The 17075-nt window shown below is 48.3% G+C and overlaps 1 protein-coding gene across 1 annotated transcript in view; it reads right to left on the minus strand.

Moving 5' to 3' along the window:
- The window catches only part of Il34 (interleukin 34), a 62126-nt gene extending 45390 nt beyond the window's left edge, over positions 1-16736 (minus strand). The window contains exon 1 of the mRNA XM_032887377.1: positions 16544-16736. The gene's annotated coding sequence lies outside the window, so the exon portion shown is untranslated. The remainder of the gene's footprint in view (positions 1-16543) is intronic.
- Positions 16737-17075: the final 339 nt, after the last annotated feature.

A 17075-nucleotide genomic window follows, 5' to 3' on the forward strand; every position in this document is an offset into this window, starting at 1 on the left:
GAGCTTATTGCTAAGTCTGATGACCTGAGTTCAATTTCCAGGAGCCACATGACAGAAGGAGAGAACTGACTCCTGTGAGTTGTCCTCTGACCTGCACACATACGCCGTGGCTCATGTGCATATGCACATATACACAATAAATACGTGCATGCAAAAAGATTTTTAAAAATTCAAAAGGACACACATATAAGTAGACCCTTCCCCCCAGCCCCTGAGGGGGTGTTTTGGTTTTCAAAAAGACCCAAAAAGGCTTTCATTCCCACAGGGACAGACAACTTTTCATGTAGCCAGGACTTCTGGGAGTCAGGCCCCCACTCTGCTTCAGCCCTTGGCACCTGCTTCACTGGGTACAGGAATGCCCTCCCCTCCCCCACCACAAAGAAATCACGCTCACCTATAAGGACACACACACACACACACACACACACACACATTCACTCAGGCACACATGTATACATACAAACATACATACACACACTGCATGAACACATGCATGCATGCATGCACATATATACACATTTGCACACGTGCACTTTCCTATCATCATGCAAGGCTGTCAACTCCTGTCCACCCAGTTCCTGCTCGCCCCTGCTCTCCTCCATCAGCCTGCCCAAAGGGTCCTACACTCACCGTGCACCTCGTCTTGGTGAGCCTAGAACTTTTTAGATATTGTACTTGCCTGGCACCTCTCTCTCCCCATGTCCTCCTGCCATGTCCCCTTCCCTCCACTCCCGCCACCTCCTCCCCATTTCTTTTTGAGTCACCCAACACAGCAGATCAGACCCGGGGGACTTGGACTGAGCCAGTCAGTTTTCTACCCTTTCGAGAATGTTCCCGGAGGGGAACAATGGAGAAATGGAATTCTTGGTGAACAGTGCAGCTTTGTTTCCTGTTGTCTGTGTGTCCTCCCCACCCCAGCATGCAGGGGTTGGCTTTACACTTGTTGACTTTGGGTTCATGTCTCACTCTTCCATGGATGCGACACGCCCTTGCCCATCCTCTGGCCTGGCGCTCTCCCCGGCTCTGTCACATTGGCAAGCCACGGAACTGATTAACCTCCTTGGGCTCACATCTCCAGATTCTGCCTCCCCGAATTCCAGGCCCCTAAGTCAGAGCATCAGTCAAGCAACGAATGATCAAAAGCCTGCTGGAGAGGATTAGGGTGGCTCTTCTCCTGTCTCTGGGCTCTGAGGGGGTGTGATTGTGGTCCCCAGGCCAAGAGGATGGGAAAGATCTCCAGCCTCCTCACTCTCTCCTCTCCTTACCACAGCTTTATCCTGCCCAGGTCACATGCAGCCTCCCGCCCTACCCCCACTTCTGCTAGCAGATACTTCTTAAACAGCTCACAAAGTTTCCATTTCGCTCTGAGCAGCCTATTACTTTACGTGCGTCTTTGAGCAGAGCCTCTCTTGTGTGCCCAAGGGGTTGGCACACGAAGATGAAAAACTGAGCCCAGCATTTGGCACTGCCGAGCACAGTGAACAAGGAGCCAAGGGGGAGAGCTGTGGCTCTACTAGCCCAAACAGGCACAGAGGGGGAGGGGGAGGGGGGTCACAGATACAGAGAAACCAGTTGGTGGAGTGCTTGCCTAGCATGTGCAAAGCTATGGGTTCCATCTCCAGCCATGCATGCACCAGCTGTGGTGGTTCGTGCCCATGATCCAGCACTTGGGAGGTAGAGACAAGGGGACCAGCAGCTCAAGGCCATCTCTAATACATAGCCAATATGAGAGCACATTGGGCTACATGAGACCCTGTCTCAATACAACAAACAACAACAATAACAACAACAGCAACAACAACACAAAGCCAAGAAATGGGAACTTACCTCCTTTTACCGGACTACTCATGAGAATCTGTAAGACAGGCAAAAGATAGGAAAGGCCCAAGTCTCCCCGAGGGACAGTGGATTTCCTTAACCCTTACTGTGGAACCCAGCCTGGGGAGGAGGGTTGTTTCCGAACTTTCAGAAGCACTTGTCCCCAGGGTCAATGATCTGCAGGTCTCATTGGCCCTCAGCAGAAGTTGAGGTGGTGAGCAATGAACCCAAGCGGCTGTGTGCCCTTTCCCAGGCTCTGGGTGAGGAGGCCTGCGGGCGCCAAGCCTCAGTCCTAAGGTGCACTGGAGAGAACACAGCTTGAAATCACCTCCCTCTGCTCCCTGCCACAGTCCTACCATTTGTGTGCTCTCTTCCAGAGACTTCTCTGTGTATGCCCACTGAGCCTACTGTTACCACAGCAGTGCACCCGAGGCACCTCCCTGCCTCCAAGGGTAGCACAGTGCACATGCGTGTGATGAGCTGAATGACAAGCACCCTGACACCTCACTCAGCATGTGACCTGATTTGGAACGAGGATCATTTGTAATCCCAGCGACCCAGAGGCTGAATCGGGAGAAGGGTTACGAACTTGAGGCCAGCCTGGACGTGAGTTCCAGATCAGAGTGATACAACAAGGACCAAAAAAACCAAAACAATCTTTATGGATACCATTAATTAATCTGTGGCCAGATGGGCCGGAGAGATGGCTCAGTGGTTAAAAGCACTGACTGCTATTCCGGAGGTCCTGAGTTCAAGTCCCAGCAACCACATGGTGGCTCACAACCATCTGTAATGGGATCTGATGCCTTCTGGTGTATCTGAAGAAGCTACAGCTACAGTGTAATATATATATAGCTACAGTGTAATATATATATAGCTACAGTGTAATATATATATTATATATATAATATATAGATAGATAGATATAGATATATATCTATAATTACATATGATAATATATAATATATAATAAATATTTTAAAAAAAGATTTGGGCAGATGAAGGTACAATCAAAATCAGATAGCTGGTGTCCTCGCTACAGAAAGCATGCGCACGGATGAAAGGCCATTTGGTAACAGAGCAGAGATAAAGACAATTTAGTGTAGCACAAGCCTAGATTGTCAAACATTGGCTGGGAAGAATCCTCCTTTGAAGCCCTCAGAAGAACGAGCCTGTTGATATTTTGTTTCTAGGCTTCTTATTTCCAAAACTGGAAGAGAGGAAACATGTTGACAGGCTGTGGAAGCTAAGAGAGTGCTGACGCATGCGTGGCTCAGTCTATCTGGACCCCTGTGATGCAGCCTCTCTCTCCCACCAGCTGCTGAGTAAGCTGCTATGCACAGAGTCTGCCTACTGTTGCCAGCCGTTAGCCTTTTGTAATCTTTACCTCTTTGTCTTTTTTGGTATTTAATTTTCATTACACTCATTCATTCATTCATTCATTACACTCATTCATTCATTCATTCATTACATTCATTCATTACACTCATTCATTCATTCATTACACTCATTCATTCATTCATTTCATTCATTCATTCATTACACTCATTCATTCATTCATTACACTCACTCATTCATTCATTCATTTGGGTGTGTCATGCTCACACTTGTGCTTGCCGCTGGCACGTATGTGGAGGTCAGAGGTTGTGGGAATATGTTCTCTCCCTCTACGGTGTGGGCTGGAGTGGTGAGATCTTTCGGCTTTGCAGCGATCACCCACCTTTGGCCACCAGGCCATCTCACCCCCCCCCCTTTGCCATCTAAATCTTCTACAAGCTATACCGCAATGACTGTCCACACAGGCAGCTTTGTGGGGACCGTTTCCTATCAGGAAGCAGCAGAATTCCTAGGCCAGGGACCCTGGAGTACACTGTGTACATTTATGTGTGTGAAAATTAATACAACGGTCATCCAAGGAGATGAGAACAACTTAAGTTCTGACAGGTGACCTTCGAGAGTTGTTTTCGTTGGCTCACGGTCTTTTTTTTTTTTTTTCTTAATTGACAGGAGTGAGCAGACGCAGTGACGCAAGGCCTGGACTTTCCTATGTTTTCACTGCAAAGAAATGGTGTTGTTCTCTGCTGTTGTTTAAAAAAACATTATGTAGCCCAAGCTAGCCTGGAACTCTCCATGCAGTCCAGCCTGGTCTCCATCTCTGTTTCTTCCCGCCTCTGTCTCCTGAGTGCATGGGCCACTGTTCCCAGCTATGACACAATAATTATATCCTTAAAAATATTTCGTTACATTTTGTTTGCTTTTAGGGTTTGTTTTGTTTGCTTGCTTTGGATGGACGGAGGATGTTTTGCCTGCATGTGCCTGTGTACTCTGTGTGCACGCCTGGGGCCAGCGGAGGCCAGGAGACAGCGCCGAACCTGGAACTGAGATTCCCGCAACAGGCGTGTGGCGTACTCAGCAGCTGGTGGGAGAGCGGCACACTAGGCATTAAACTTAGGTAGATGCTGTCAGCAGAACTCCAGCTGCCACCTCCGTGTGGAGGGACAGTCTGGAGGCAAAAGGGAAAGGTCACATTCTCCCAACCCAGCCACCTGATGCAGCTAAAGAGAAGAAGAAAAAGGGAGGAGAGGGGAGGGGAGGGGAGGGGAGGAGAGAACAGTAGGTAGGCAGCAGTCAGAGTGCAGCTTGATTGATCTGGTGCTGTCACGGTGACCTGGGTATCCTGGCAGGTTCAGAGTCTGAACACAGATTTTATGTGTTTGAGCTCGAATATATCAGGGTAGGCTCCCCTGGCTGTAGCACAGAGCCTCTAATTCTAGAGGAGAGCAAATCCACCTCAAATATGCTCAGTTCTATGAATCTAAGACTGTGTGTATAAAGCAAACCAAACAAACCAAATATATGTATACATACATTTATTTGTTTTGTATACAAATATATCTTTACAAATACATGTGTACAGATACACATATATTTGGTTTGTTTTTTGAGTCGGGATCTCACATGACCCAGGCTGACCTCCAATTTACTATGTATGCTAAGGATGACCTTGAACTCCTGATCCTCCTGCCTCTGTTCCCCAAACGATGGGACTATAGGGTCCGTACCATCACATCCATGATTTATTCGATTTTACTTTTGTGGTGCTGGGGATTGTGCCAGGACCTTCTGCACACTAGGCAAGTTTCACTACCACCGAGCTCGTCCCCAGCCTCGATTAATTTTTAAACAACGCGTTAAGAACTAGTTTAAACATTAAAATTTCCAGAAATGTCGTGGGCTTTTCGGGAAGACTGGCAAGGTTCCAGTGCTCCGGTACCCGAATCAGCTTCCTCCTCTCTCCTCCTCCTCTCCCTCGCCTGTTCCTCCAGACGGCCGTTCCTCACAGGGCTGGGTCAGGAGTTCAGAACTCTGAACCTCTTGTGTGACGGTAAGCAATGGTGGTGCCTACACCATTTCTGAGGACAGAGAAAGAAGTGCCTTTCTCTCACCCTGCAAAGAGGGAGCGGCAGTGAACAAGACCAAGCCGCAGCCTCTCTGGAGGAGCATCTCATGAAAGCCATTTTCCTGCCTATAGGGAGATATGGAAAGCACCTGGCTCCTGTCCAGCCTCAGCTGGTCCAGCTGGTCTACAGCTTAACCCTCATCAATCACTCGTGCCTGGGACAGCCCTTCCAGAGAAGTCATCCGGAGGACTACAGAGGAAGTCACCCAGTGCAGGAGGAGAAAAGGAACCTGGGGAGAGAAAGGTGCCACCTTCTTCCCTCTGTGAGGTTTTGGGGAAACCCCTAGGTAGCTTCTCCATCCGTCATACAGAATCCCTCCCACAGCCCCACCCCGGATAGTGAGGAGGCCATAGGAAGAACGGAAGGAGAGGCCTGCATGTCTGTAAGTCCACAGCCAGTGAGAGGACCCCATCGTGTCCCTTAGACCCAGCAGCTAGCACAGATCTTCAGGCCAGTTTCCTCAGGTGCTGTACCGACAGACCCACCTTCCATAATGGGCTCCCTGATGCCTGAGCTTGTGTCTGTCAGAGGCCTTGCTCTCTGCCTGGCATAGGATTGTGGAGACATTCCCTTGAGACTGTCCCCACCTGGACCTCCTCCGTTGCAACTGTGGGCATTGTAGCATTCCGGCCAGAGAGCTGAGTCAGAGGAGGCCACTGAGTCACTGCCACTAGGATGGCATTTGTTGCCCAGCAGATGCTAAAATGGTGCTAGGTAAATTCTGGTCTTGGCATCCAGAGAGCCGGGTTGCAAACGCATAGTTACCAAAAGGACAAAATGAGCTGAATTCAACACTACAGCAGAGGGCCCTTTGAGCCCTGGGAGAAAGTTATTCAGAAGGGTCCCACTCATTTTTGGCTTCGGAGCTCAGCCTAGCCTCGAACTCCCCACATAGCCAGGACCTGGAACTTCTCTGGTCGTCCTGCCTTTGCCTTGAGTGCAGTTTCCCCAGTGCTGGAGATCAAACCCATGGTCTCATGCATGCTAAACAAGCATGCTACTAACTGAACTACATCCATTTAATGGAATAAGATGGCTCCTGGTCAAGGTTATTGTTGCCCTTAGATCCTATAACGCTGAGCAGACTGAGCCTAGCTCCCAAGGAAGCCAGCCAGGCTGGAATCCGGCAGTGCTGACTCTCTCTGCTCAGGGATGGGGAGAAACTGTGGCAGCTGGCTCAGCACCTAGCAGAGCATCGGGACCCAAACAGGATGCCAAAGGGCAGGTACAGCCTGCTTGGGAGATGGGGATGGGGAATCAAGAGGTCCAGCTAAGATGTGTGAGTTCAAATCCCATACCAGCTTCTGGCTGCCTGAGGCAGCAGCTTCCCCCAGGCCTGGTTTTCAGGTGGCAATAGCGCCTGTGGCACCAGTGAGGCAAGGATTTGGGATTCAGCCTGTTTCTATTAGTGCTGGGCATGGCCCAAGGTACACCAAAGCAGCTATTACGACTCTATGAATGTAAGGCTGGGGTCAAGGTGTGCTGCAACCCCCTGTGCCTGTGTGCACACGCACGTGCTGCCTATAACCTGGGCCTGGACTGATCACATCAGAAAGGTACAGAGTCTCAGGGACACACACTGGCTTTGTCCTCAAGCCACACGGGAGTTTCCTCTGCAGCTCCCCAATCCCTCCTGACTTGCTTCCACTGGAGGAGAACTCTCCAGTCCACGAGGCAATCGGCCACACATACGGTTTAGTCCACACGTTCTCCACCCTCCTAACTGCCCTTCGGTTTTCTTGCCAGGGACTTTCCAATGTGTGTAATCCACTCATTCATAAACAGAAGGAATCCTTTAAACAGGGCCCCAGTTGTTCCTCTAGGAAGCCTCTCAAAATCCCCAGTCTCTCCCACCCAAATCTGAGCAGTTCTTGAAGACAAGCAACTCATCAATGCCCAGCGTCTGCAACGCTGCTCGAAGCAAGAAGCTTGGTTTCCACAGACCTGGCTCAAGGGTTCGCCTGTATTGCTCTATTCGATCCCCATAGAACTCCTGTGAGAAGGTTGGTTTTTTTTTGTTGTTGTTGTTTTGTTTTGTTTTGTTTTGTTTTTGTAAAAGTGTGGTTTAAAAAGAAAAAGCCAGGGTTGGGGATTTAGCTCAGTGGTTAGAGCGCTTGCCTACCAAGCGCAAGGCCCTGGGTTCAGTCCCCAGCTCCAAAAAAAAAAAAAAAAAAAAAAAAAAAAAAAAAAAAGCCAAGAGGAGCGGGATGTGGCTCAGTCTGCAGAATGCTTGCCTAGCAAGAACGAAGCCTGGGGCTAATCCCAGCACTGAGTAAAACTGGGCATGGTGGTCCAGATGAGCCCAGCACTTGGCAGCTGGAGACAGGAAGATGAGCATTCCAGGTAATCCTCAGATTCTCATTCTAATCGTTTTTCAGTGCACAGTTCAGTGGCATTGAACATTATTCATGTTGCTGTACAACCCCTAGCCCCAACTAAATACAGAACTTTCTTAGCTTGCAAAACTGAAACTCTGCTTCTGCTTCTGCTCTTTCTGGTTCTCCAATCCTGTGGATCATACAGTTTTTATCCTTTTGTGTTTGGCTTATTTCACTCCATGAATTCTCCTCCTCCTCCTCCTCTTCCTCCTCCTCCTCCTCCTCTTCTTCTTCCTCCTCCTCCTCCTCCTCTTCCTCATCCTTCTTGGTTTTTCAAGACAAGGTTTCTCTGTGTAGCCTTGGCTATCCTGGAACTTGCTCTGTAGACCAGGTTGGCCTCAGACTTACAGAGATGCTCCTGCCTCTGCCTCCCGAGTGCTAAGATTCAAGCTGTGTGTTACCACCACCTGGCCCGTTTCCTTCCTTTTTAAGGCCGAGTAGTATTTCTCTGTACAGTTATGTTTCATATGACTTCTCCCTTCCTCTGTGTATGGTAGGCTGCTTCTTATCAAGAATAAGAGGCTAATAAGAATGTGAACACACTATGAACATGGGTGTATAAATACCCCTTGGAGACCCTGCTCATAATTCTTTTCAGCACATATCCAGATGTGGAAGAACTGGAGATGGTAATTCTTCTGTTGTTTATGGGATGGTCATAATTCCCTTCAGCACCTATCAATGTGGAAGAACTGGAGTGGTAATTCTTCTGTTGTTTAATGGTCTTTCCACATTGCTTTCCACATTTCGTTCTTCTCCCTTTCTCTCTCTTGTTTGTTTCTCTGTCTCTCTGTCTCTCTCCCTCTGTGCATTTCTATCTGTCTGTCTCTGTCTGTCTCTGTCTCTCTCTCTGTCTGTCTCTGTCTCTCTGTCTCTCTCTGTCTCTGTCTCTCTCTCTCTCTCTCTCTGTCTCTCTTTTCATCGCCATCTTAATAGCCATAAGGTAGTCTGGAGAGATGCCATTTTCAATCCATTTTGTGGTTCCATGTTACAGGTGTTGTAGACAGCAGGAGGAAGACAGGCTAGGATTCGAGCTCAAGGCTGTCTGCAGCTGTCCAGTGTTCCACCCCATCCTCACTGCCCAACTGGTCAATGTTCACTGTGAGGCCCCACCATTCAGAGCCTGCCAGAGTACAGAGGAGCTGCTGGCACAAAGGGGGCTGTAAGCCTGACTCCAGCCCTCGGATTTCCCAACCAAAACAACCCTGAAACTAATACTTGAGACCGGGCCTACTTGGGTAGGTAGGAGTTTAGCCTCAGGGTTGGCTTAGTTATCTGATGGGTCAGGATCTGCAGGGTGACTCCTGGATTCCCCTGCGGTAAGAGAGAATGGGTACCACAAAGGTTTAGAATCTAATGAGGTCACTGGGGCAGCCTGAGTGACAGAGCGGGTGGAGGCTGAGCAGGTCTGTCCAATGTCCTCCCATAGGCCTGCCTTCTCGCTTCCCGCCTGCATGATCCTGGGCACATTGGGGCTATCTGGGTCTCATTTCTCCATCTGTGAGGTGGGGAGACTGACGAGAGCTTTTCAAGGAGCCATACGCATTGACCAAGTTCAGCCACCAAACAATGCCCCCTCATAGCTGCTTTCTCCCACACCCCCCTTACCCACCCCACAATGCTAGCTCCCACGTGTATCATGGCTGTCCCTTGCCACTTGCCTCTCCCCACTGAAGACAGACAGAGGCTTGAGATTAAGGGATTAGTCTTCTCGGAGACTCCTTTGAAGAACACATATGCTACCCAAGTTCCCAGGTACCCAAGTTTCAGTCAGCTTCTTAAAGAAAATAATACTTATTTGGGGGAAATAAAGCCAGAGTCACAGATGTGTGCTGCAGCTCTGTTCAGAACAGTGGTGGCTGCAGTACTCTCAATTCATCCACCTGAAAAGGTGACAGAGCTCTCGGTTTACAGGCACCTCCATGACATACTGTCAGGGGCCAAAAGAGACAAGGCTTGTGGACAAGTGATCCTGTGTCACTTGCAAACTCTCACTACTCCAAGCTTGGCTGCCTAATCATAGTAGCCAGCATCTTCCTGGGAGACGCTTTAGCCTAATAATGCATTAGCAAGCATGTGGTTTTCTTCTTCAAGTTGAAAGATATGGTATATGTACGTATATGTGTATATATGTGTAATATATGTATATATATGTATATGCATGTGTATATGCATATGCACATGCACATGTACATATATGTTTCTTCTGGCCATAGACCCTTGAGTTGCTTCTGCCTTTGTCTATACTGAAGAAAGCTAAGCCACTATGAATCATCTAAGAGCCTGGGAGAAAAAGGCAGCCTGGGGGGCTCTACCTCAGACCTTCAGCATGAGAAGCCACATTTTAAGTCCCTACTAGCAATGCGTGTGCAGCTATAGTGTAAGAGGTGATGATGCGTGACCTGTCAGGAAAGTGACACAAGCTTGTAATCTTAGAAGTCAAGAGCCTGAGGCTGGAGGAAGGCGAATTCCTGGCCAACTAAGCTGCTCATTTAGAACTGAAGACAAATGGTTCTCTTGTGTTTCTCTGAATTAGCATTTTTTAAATCGTTACATGTATTTAGTGTGGAGGTGTGGGAGGACATTTTGCAGGAGTCCGTTCTCTTCTAACCTTCTTCCTGAGACTAAACTCAGATCATCAGGCCTGGAGGGGAGGCAAACCCCTTTGCCTGCTGAACCAGAGTGCCAGCCCCAGACCTCTCATAATCTCATATAATAAAAACCAGTAAAGCTAACAAGAGGCCTAAGGAATTTAAGATGAGGGGTGGGGCTGGAGAGGTGGCTCAGTGGTTAGAGCACTGACTGCTCTTCCAGAGGTCCTGAGTTCAATTCCCAGCAACCACATGGTGCCTCACAACCATCTGTAAAGAGATCCGATGCCCTCTTCTGGTGTATCTGAAGACAGCTACAGTGTACTTATATATAATAAATGAATAAATCTTTAAAATAAATAAACAAACAAATCTTTAAAAAAAAAAAAGAAATGTAAGATTAGAAGCTATCAACTCCTAGGAGAAGACGAAAGAAAAGGTTTCCTGATTTTGGACTTGGTTGTTATTTCTCAGATAGGACACCAAAAACTGCAGACAGCGAGAGCCAGGGAGATAGCCTAGTGGTTAAAAGGACCGGTTGTTCATCCAGAGGACCTGAATTTGGTTCCCAGCACCACCCATAACTGTCCCTAACTCCAGTCCCAGGGAATCAGATGCCCTCTTTTAGCCTCCATGGGCATTTCATGAACATGGTGCCAAGTCTTGCATGCATGCAAAACACCACCCAAACACTAAAAAAGAAAAATTAATGCAGGTATCAAAAGTCAAGCCAACCAAGCAAAACTACATAATAATGTAAAGTTTGGGCAGCAACTGACAGGGAATCAACTTGTGTCAACCAAGAGACGTGGACAAAGAAATAGGAATAATTTAAAAATTAAAGAATGTGGGCTGGAGCGATGGCTCAGCAGTTAGGAGCACTGACTGCTCTTCCAGAGGTCCTGAGTTCACGGTGGCTCACAACCATCTGTAATGGATCCAATTCTCTCTTCTGGTGTCTGAAGACAGCAACAGTGTACTCACGTACATAAAATAAATAAATACATCTTTTAAAAAAATTAAAGAGTGCATAAAGATGTGGTGTGGGGAGTGTAAAGTCTGTGCACTCAGAGTAAAAGACCAATTTACAGAGTGAAGAAAATATGTATGCATCTAGCCGATAAGAGGTTAAGATCTAGAACTTATAAGGAATTCCTTCTGCCAGGGCAGTTGTAGCACACGCCTTTAATCCCAGCACTCGGGAGGCAGAGGCAGTCTGATCTACAGATCAAGTTTCAGGACAGCCAAGGCTAAACACTGTCTCAAAAAAGAAAATTCCCTCCAATCACGATTTAATCAGAACATGGTAGCATTAGATAGTTTGCTAAAGATCATGCCCAAATAGACAACGTGCATCTGAAAAGGTCATTAGTCACCAGGGAAACGTAAATAAATGCCTTCCTGAGACACCACATTTCCATGGGGTGGATATTATGAACAGTGACTGCCGGAAAATAAACTTCGATTAGGATGGGACCCACGAGCAGGGTATGGTGGTGCCTCAAAATAAAAAAAAATTGAAAAATAGAATTAGCCTATGATCCAGCAGAAGAACTGAAAACAAAGACTAGAGGGGAAATTCAAGTCACCCATGTTCACAGTGGCTTTCTTCAGTATAGACAAAGACAAAGACAGAAGCAACTCAAGGGTCTGTGGACAGATGAAACATATGTGTATGCATATACATTACATATATGCATGAATATACATATACATGTTCATAGACATTACACATATGCATACATATATATTACATGTACACACAACACATACATATACACACATATGCATACATATATATGTATATGTATATGTATATACCATGTCTTTCAATTTGAAGAAGAAAACCCTGCCACATTCTACAACCAGGAGAAACCTTGGGAACTTTGCTAAGTGAAATGCACCACTAGCGAGAGATTGCAACTTCAGTTAGAGGAGTGGTCAAGCCAGAAGTCGAAAGGTTATCAGGAGCTGGGGAGAGGGCCTGGAGACTTGTCTGGTGGTAGAGTTTGGGTTTTGCAAGATCCCTTGCACAACAGTATGGGTGGGGAAGTGGGAGAGGGGAAATGCCTGCAGAGAGACACCAAGGACACAGGACAATGAAAGACAAGGAAGCAGGAGGGTGCTGGTTGTCGAGGATGAAGGAGGGTTGACAGCTGGGAGCAGGGGATGACTTAGAGGACATGTGAGTGGCCGGGCCAGACATGAGGCTGGGTTCTGGTTGCAGAATCTTAGGTCACAGTTCAACCTTTCTTGGGCTTTGAAAGCTGGTGGGTAGATACCCGGGAAAGGTTTAAAGTTGGGGATGATCTTCCTCTGTAGCTGGCTAGAAGTCCCTATCAGTCTGACTTTTTAGGCTCATTACCAGAACCTTCCTAATTAAAGCCACGTCCCAACCCATGTACAACCCCCATCCTGGAGAAGGTCCCAGGGGCAGCCTGGCTGGTTCTCCAGGCAGAGGCAGCAGTCCCTTCTGGGCTGCCATTATATCTAGAGCAATCCTGGAAGCTTCAGGGGTAGGTTCCCAGGCCCAATACAGCTCAGGTCCCAAGAGATGCTCCACAGTTGAGGGACATGGCTCTCACACAGGCTCGCACGCATAACACAAGTACACAGAATTCCCTCAGGATTGTTCCAGGCCTGGGGCCAGAGTTCTCAAATTTCCAGAGTCTCTTCCAGATTTAAGGATCCAGATTGTATTTTCAGAAATGATGCCTCTTCCTCCCAAAGCCAAGACAGGAAGCCTCAGGACAGTGAAGTCTCAGGGGCAAGGGTTTAGAGTAGAGACTGTAGCATCTATGGCTTCCAGAGATCTTCTACAGACTTCCCAGAGCTGTAAAACCCCTCCTTGTCCCAGGCTGTCATCTAAAGAGAATCATAGGCTCTGGCAGAGGGAGTAGAACCAGATCCCCCAAAGTCCCACGACCCGCGTCTCAGGCCAGGCTTCCTTGTGCCAGACATTTCCCGAGTGAGGGCTCCCACTCTCAGCAGCTCTGCAGCAAAGCCTGAGATGGGGTAGAAGGCCGATCCATTCTAGGTCCCCAGTTCTGGCCCAGCCTTGGAAGCTGTCAGCACAGGATCTCAGTGCCTCCTTAAATCCTACCTACTCACGTCAGGCCTGGCTCCCACTGTCCCATCTTGCGCCTTCCTCTGCCTATCCCTTTCCCTTGCCCAACTCGGAAGCTCACCAGAACTTGTCATTCATCCCAACCCTGTTAGCCACCACTGTCCTGTTCCTTCCTCCTAGTCAGCTGCTTGCAGTCTTCAACACTGAGCTTTCCTCAAGACCCAGAGGACAGGGTCACTGTCCCCACTTTCCATACACAAGCTACATGCCTATCTCAAAGGCTGAGGAGCCCACGCCCCCACCTTGGGTTCCCCATATACAACCAGCTTCTCCCATGAGTTTGTTGACTGAGAAAATAAGTGCATTTTCCCACCTGTCTCTGTGGTTTGCTCTGGTACCTTCCTCAAAGCTTTTGACAGAGACAGATGTTTACTTATGGTGGCCCATGCCAACTCTGCACAAGCGTCCACATTTCCTTATCACAGGCAAGGCACTGAGGTGTAGTGAGAGCCCATGGCCCGCCAGACCCAGCAAGTGGTGCAAAGTGCACCGGGATCCACCCAGCTTCGTGGAGCCTCAGTAGACGGCACCACATGTTTACCCCGCAATCCACCACAGCAGACCAGAAGCGATACCTACAGGCTTCCCGGGGCGTCTCACTGCTCCTTCTGGACCTCTTAGGACTGCGCTGTGGTAGGTGACTGAGGTGATGTGAGGGTTTGAATGAAATGTCTGTCGACCGTAAGTCTTGGGCATTTGCATACTTGATCCTGGTTGGTGGGAATATTAGAAAGGACTAGGAGCTGTGGTCTAAGTAAAGTAACTATGTCACTAGGGGCGGGCTCTGTTGTTTCTCCTTAGTGCGCTGTCTGCCTCGTGCCTGGGAGATCCAGATTTGTGCTCTCAGTTGCGACTCAGACCGTCTGCCACCACCCCTTTCATCCGCCATTATAAATTCTAATACTCCAGAAGTACAAGCCCAGATAAATTCACTTTTAAATTGCTTTGGTCACAGTGTTTTACCACAGCAATAAAAAAGTAACTAAGACAGTCGTGACATTGCTAGTTTGAAGGGAGAGGAGGCCTGAGACTGGGGGGATCATCCAAGGAAGTTTGACATCCAGTCGTCTGTCCTCAGGACAGGCCAGGGATTAAAAAAAAAAAAAAAAGTCTAACGAAGTGGGCCAGTCCTTTTCAGCCTCCCGGTCTACACTGTTCAAAGGGCAGAGAACGTGGCCTTCCTGGACCTTCTCATCCTGTTCAGCTTGGCCCAGGGAAAATCCTGGGCTGGAAGAGCCCTTTGGATGCTTCTGAGGCATGAGATATACTAGAAGCTTCATTCGCACCACCTCTGTTTCCCGATATTCTTTCTAACCTTGGTTTTATATTCGAATCAAGGTATTATGTCATTACCTTAGGTGAATCAGCCCGCTGTACACATACAAGCCAAGTTATTGCACACCGTGCCACGTCGGTCTCAATTCTTTCCTGGAAAATCCCCTGAGAGTAAAAGTCCCTACCTACCACACTGGAGTATCAGGGGACCAGAAATGAATAACTATGTCCTGTAATTCCCGAGAGGGAGCTAACCCATGTACACTATGAGCACTGTCACAAAAATGCCCTTGCCCTTCGCCCCAAGTATTTCTTCTGGGTGGAGAACAAGCTCTGGGGAGGAGGCAAAAAGAACATCGAGGCTAAAAATGATCAAAAGATGTTTTGACTGAGAAAACGAATCCATTTTTCTACCTGTCTCTGTTTGCTCTGGTACCTTCCCCAAAGCTTTGACAGAGACAGATGTTTATTTGTGGTGGCCCATGCCAACTCTGCACAGGCGTCCACATTTCTTAATCGAAAGCAAGGCACCCCAGGTGTAGTGAGAGCCCATGGCCCGCCAGATCCAACTGTGGTGCAAAGTGCACTGGGATCCGTCCAGCTCAGCTGAGGAGGCTCACTATGCTGCACCGCATGTTTACCCTGCAATCCACCGCAGCAAATTGTGGTGTGGGGACCAGGAGAAGAACCCACAGGCTTCCGGGGTGTCTCGCTGCTCCTCTGAGACCTCCTAGGTCTATGCTGTGGAAGGTGGCTGAGGTGGTGTGGTGGTTTGAATATGTTGAATATGTTTATTTTCACAGCTCTCTACGGAAGCTGAGCTGCTGGTTGCAAAAACATCTACAAACAACTGAACCTCACAGGGACCAAAGACATTCTGAGAAGAGTTTGTTAATGTGGCAAATACCACATAGATGGTTAAAATAATGGTTACTGCCAGGTGGAGAGGCAGACACAGGCAGAGTTTGAAGCTAGCCTGGGCTACATAGCAAGTTCCAGGGCAGCCAGGGCTACACAGTAAGACCCTGTTTAATACAAGGGGAAAAAAGCAGCAAAATGTAAAAGTAGAAGCACTTTATTATAATTTCAGAAATACCCCGCGCGCGCGCGTGTGTTGCAATGCAAAGGCCAGAGAAACACTTTATGCGCCATTCCTTAGTCACTGCCCACCTTTGAGACAGGGTCTCTCATTGACTTGGAACTAGCCAAGCAGGCTTGACTGCCCAGTCAGCAAGCTACAAGGACTTGCCTGTCCCCACCTCCCCATGCTACCATGCCCAGTGTTTCTTCACACGGGTTCTAGGGAAAAACTCAGGTCCTCAGCACCTTGCAAACATTTTACTGACACCTCTCCCCCCAGCCTTGTTCTTTCCTTTCTTTCTTTTTTTTTTTTAATTTTTTTTGAGGCTGGGCTTGAACTTGCTAAGTAGCCAAGGATGACTAACCCTCCCATCTCCACCTCTCACGTGCTGAGATTACGGGAGTGCCTCACCACGCCAGCTAGCCTCAATTAAGCTTTAACAAGGAGGTTCATACAAGTAATAATTCACGCACATGGCATAACAAGGTGTAAAGACCTAAAGCAATCTGCAGTTCCAGGAAGCCAAAAACAATACAGAGAGTGCATTTGCCAACGACAAAACACGGACGGAAACACAGGTAAGTCAATTTGATAGCTATATGGCTCTGTTTTTCCTCCTGCAAGGCTGTGAAAGCAAAGGTTAAAAAAACAAAACGTAGCAGAGATCATACCATTTCAGAGCTTCTTAGCCAGCACTTTGTCGACTGTGCTCAAGTCTCTCTGGCTGTTAAATCGATGAGGGAAAGGTATTCATCAGAGACAGCAAAGGCGAAGGAGCCACCTTGTAAAAGAAAACCATCGGTTCTGCTTACCTGCCAGGCGGTGGGCTTCTCTCAGTTGCTGGAAACTTTACGCAGCTCAAGGCCTGGAGCAGGTGCCTTGGGGCTGTGGCAGTAAATGCTACGTGGGACAGGCTGTCGTGGCCCCTCAGCCCACGGTCTTCTCAGAGGGCGGGGAATGCAAGCTACAGCAGCTCAGATTTGATTCTGGAACCGGAACCAGCAAGGGCAGGGTGGGGCGGAGCTATGTGGCCCCAGCCTGTCTTGGAGTGTGGAGTAGGAGGGAGCTTCAAACACAGCCAAGGCACGGGGACTGCCCTGAGGGTGAATATGGGGTGTCTTTAGAATCTGGGGGTATCTTTAGTTTCTATGTAGGTTGGACTGGTTTTTAGGGGAAAATTCCAGGCCCTCTCCTGAATACCTGGGGTCTTTCGTGACAAAATTGAACACAGCTGATGCCTGGGCCTAGGAGAGGTTGGTTTTTTTTGGGGTGGGGGGTGGGGGGGACAGTTAACCCATCTACAGGCAGACCTGAGCGCAGGGAGGTGGTTTACCCAAGAATGCA

The sequence above is a fragment of the Rattus rattus genome, chromosome 17, assembly GCF_011064425.1.
Source record: "Rattus rattus isolate New Zealand chromosome 17, Rrattus_CSIRO_v1, whole genome shotgun sequence".
Lineage (NCBI taxonomy): Eukaryota > Metazoa > Chordata > Mammalia > Rodentia > Muridae > Rattus > Rattus rattus.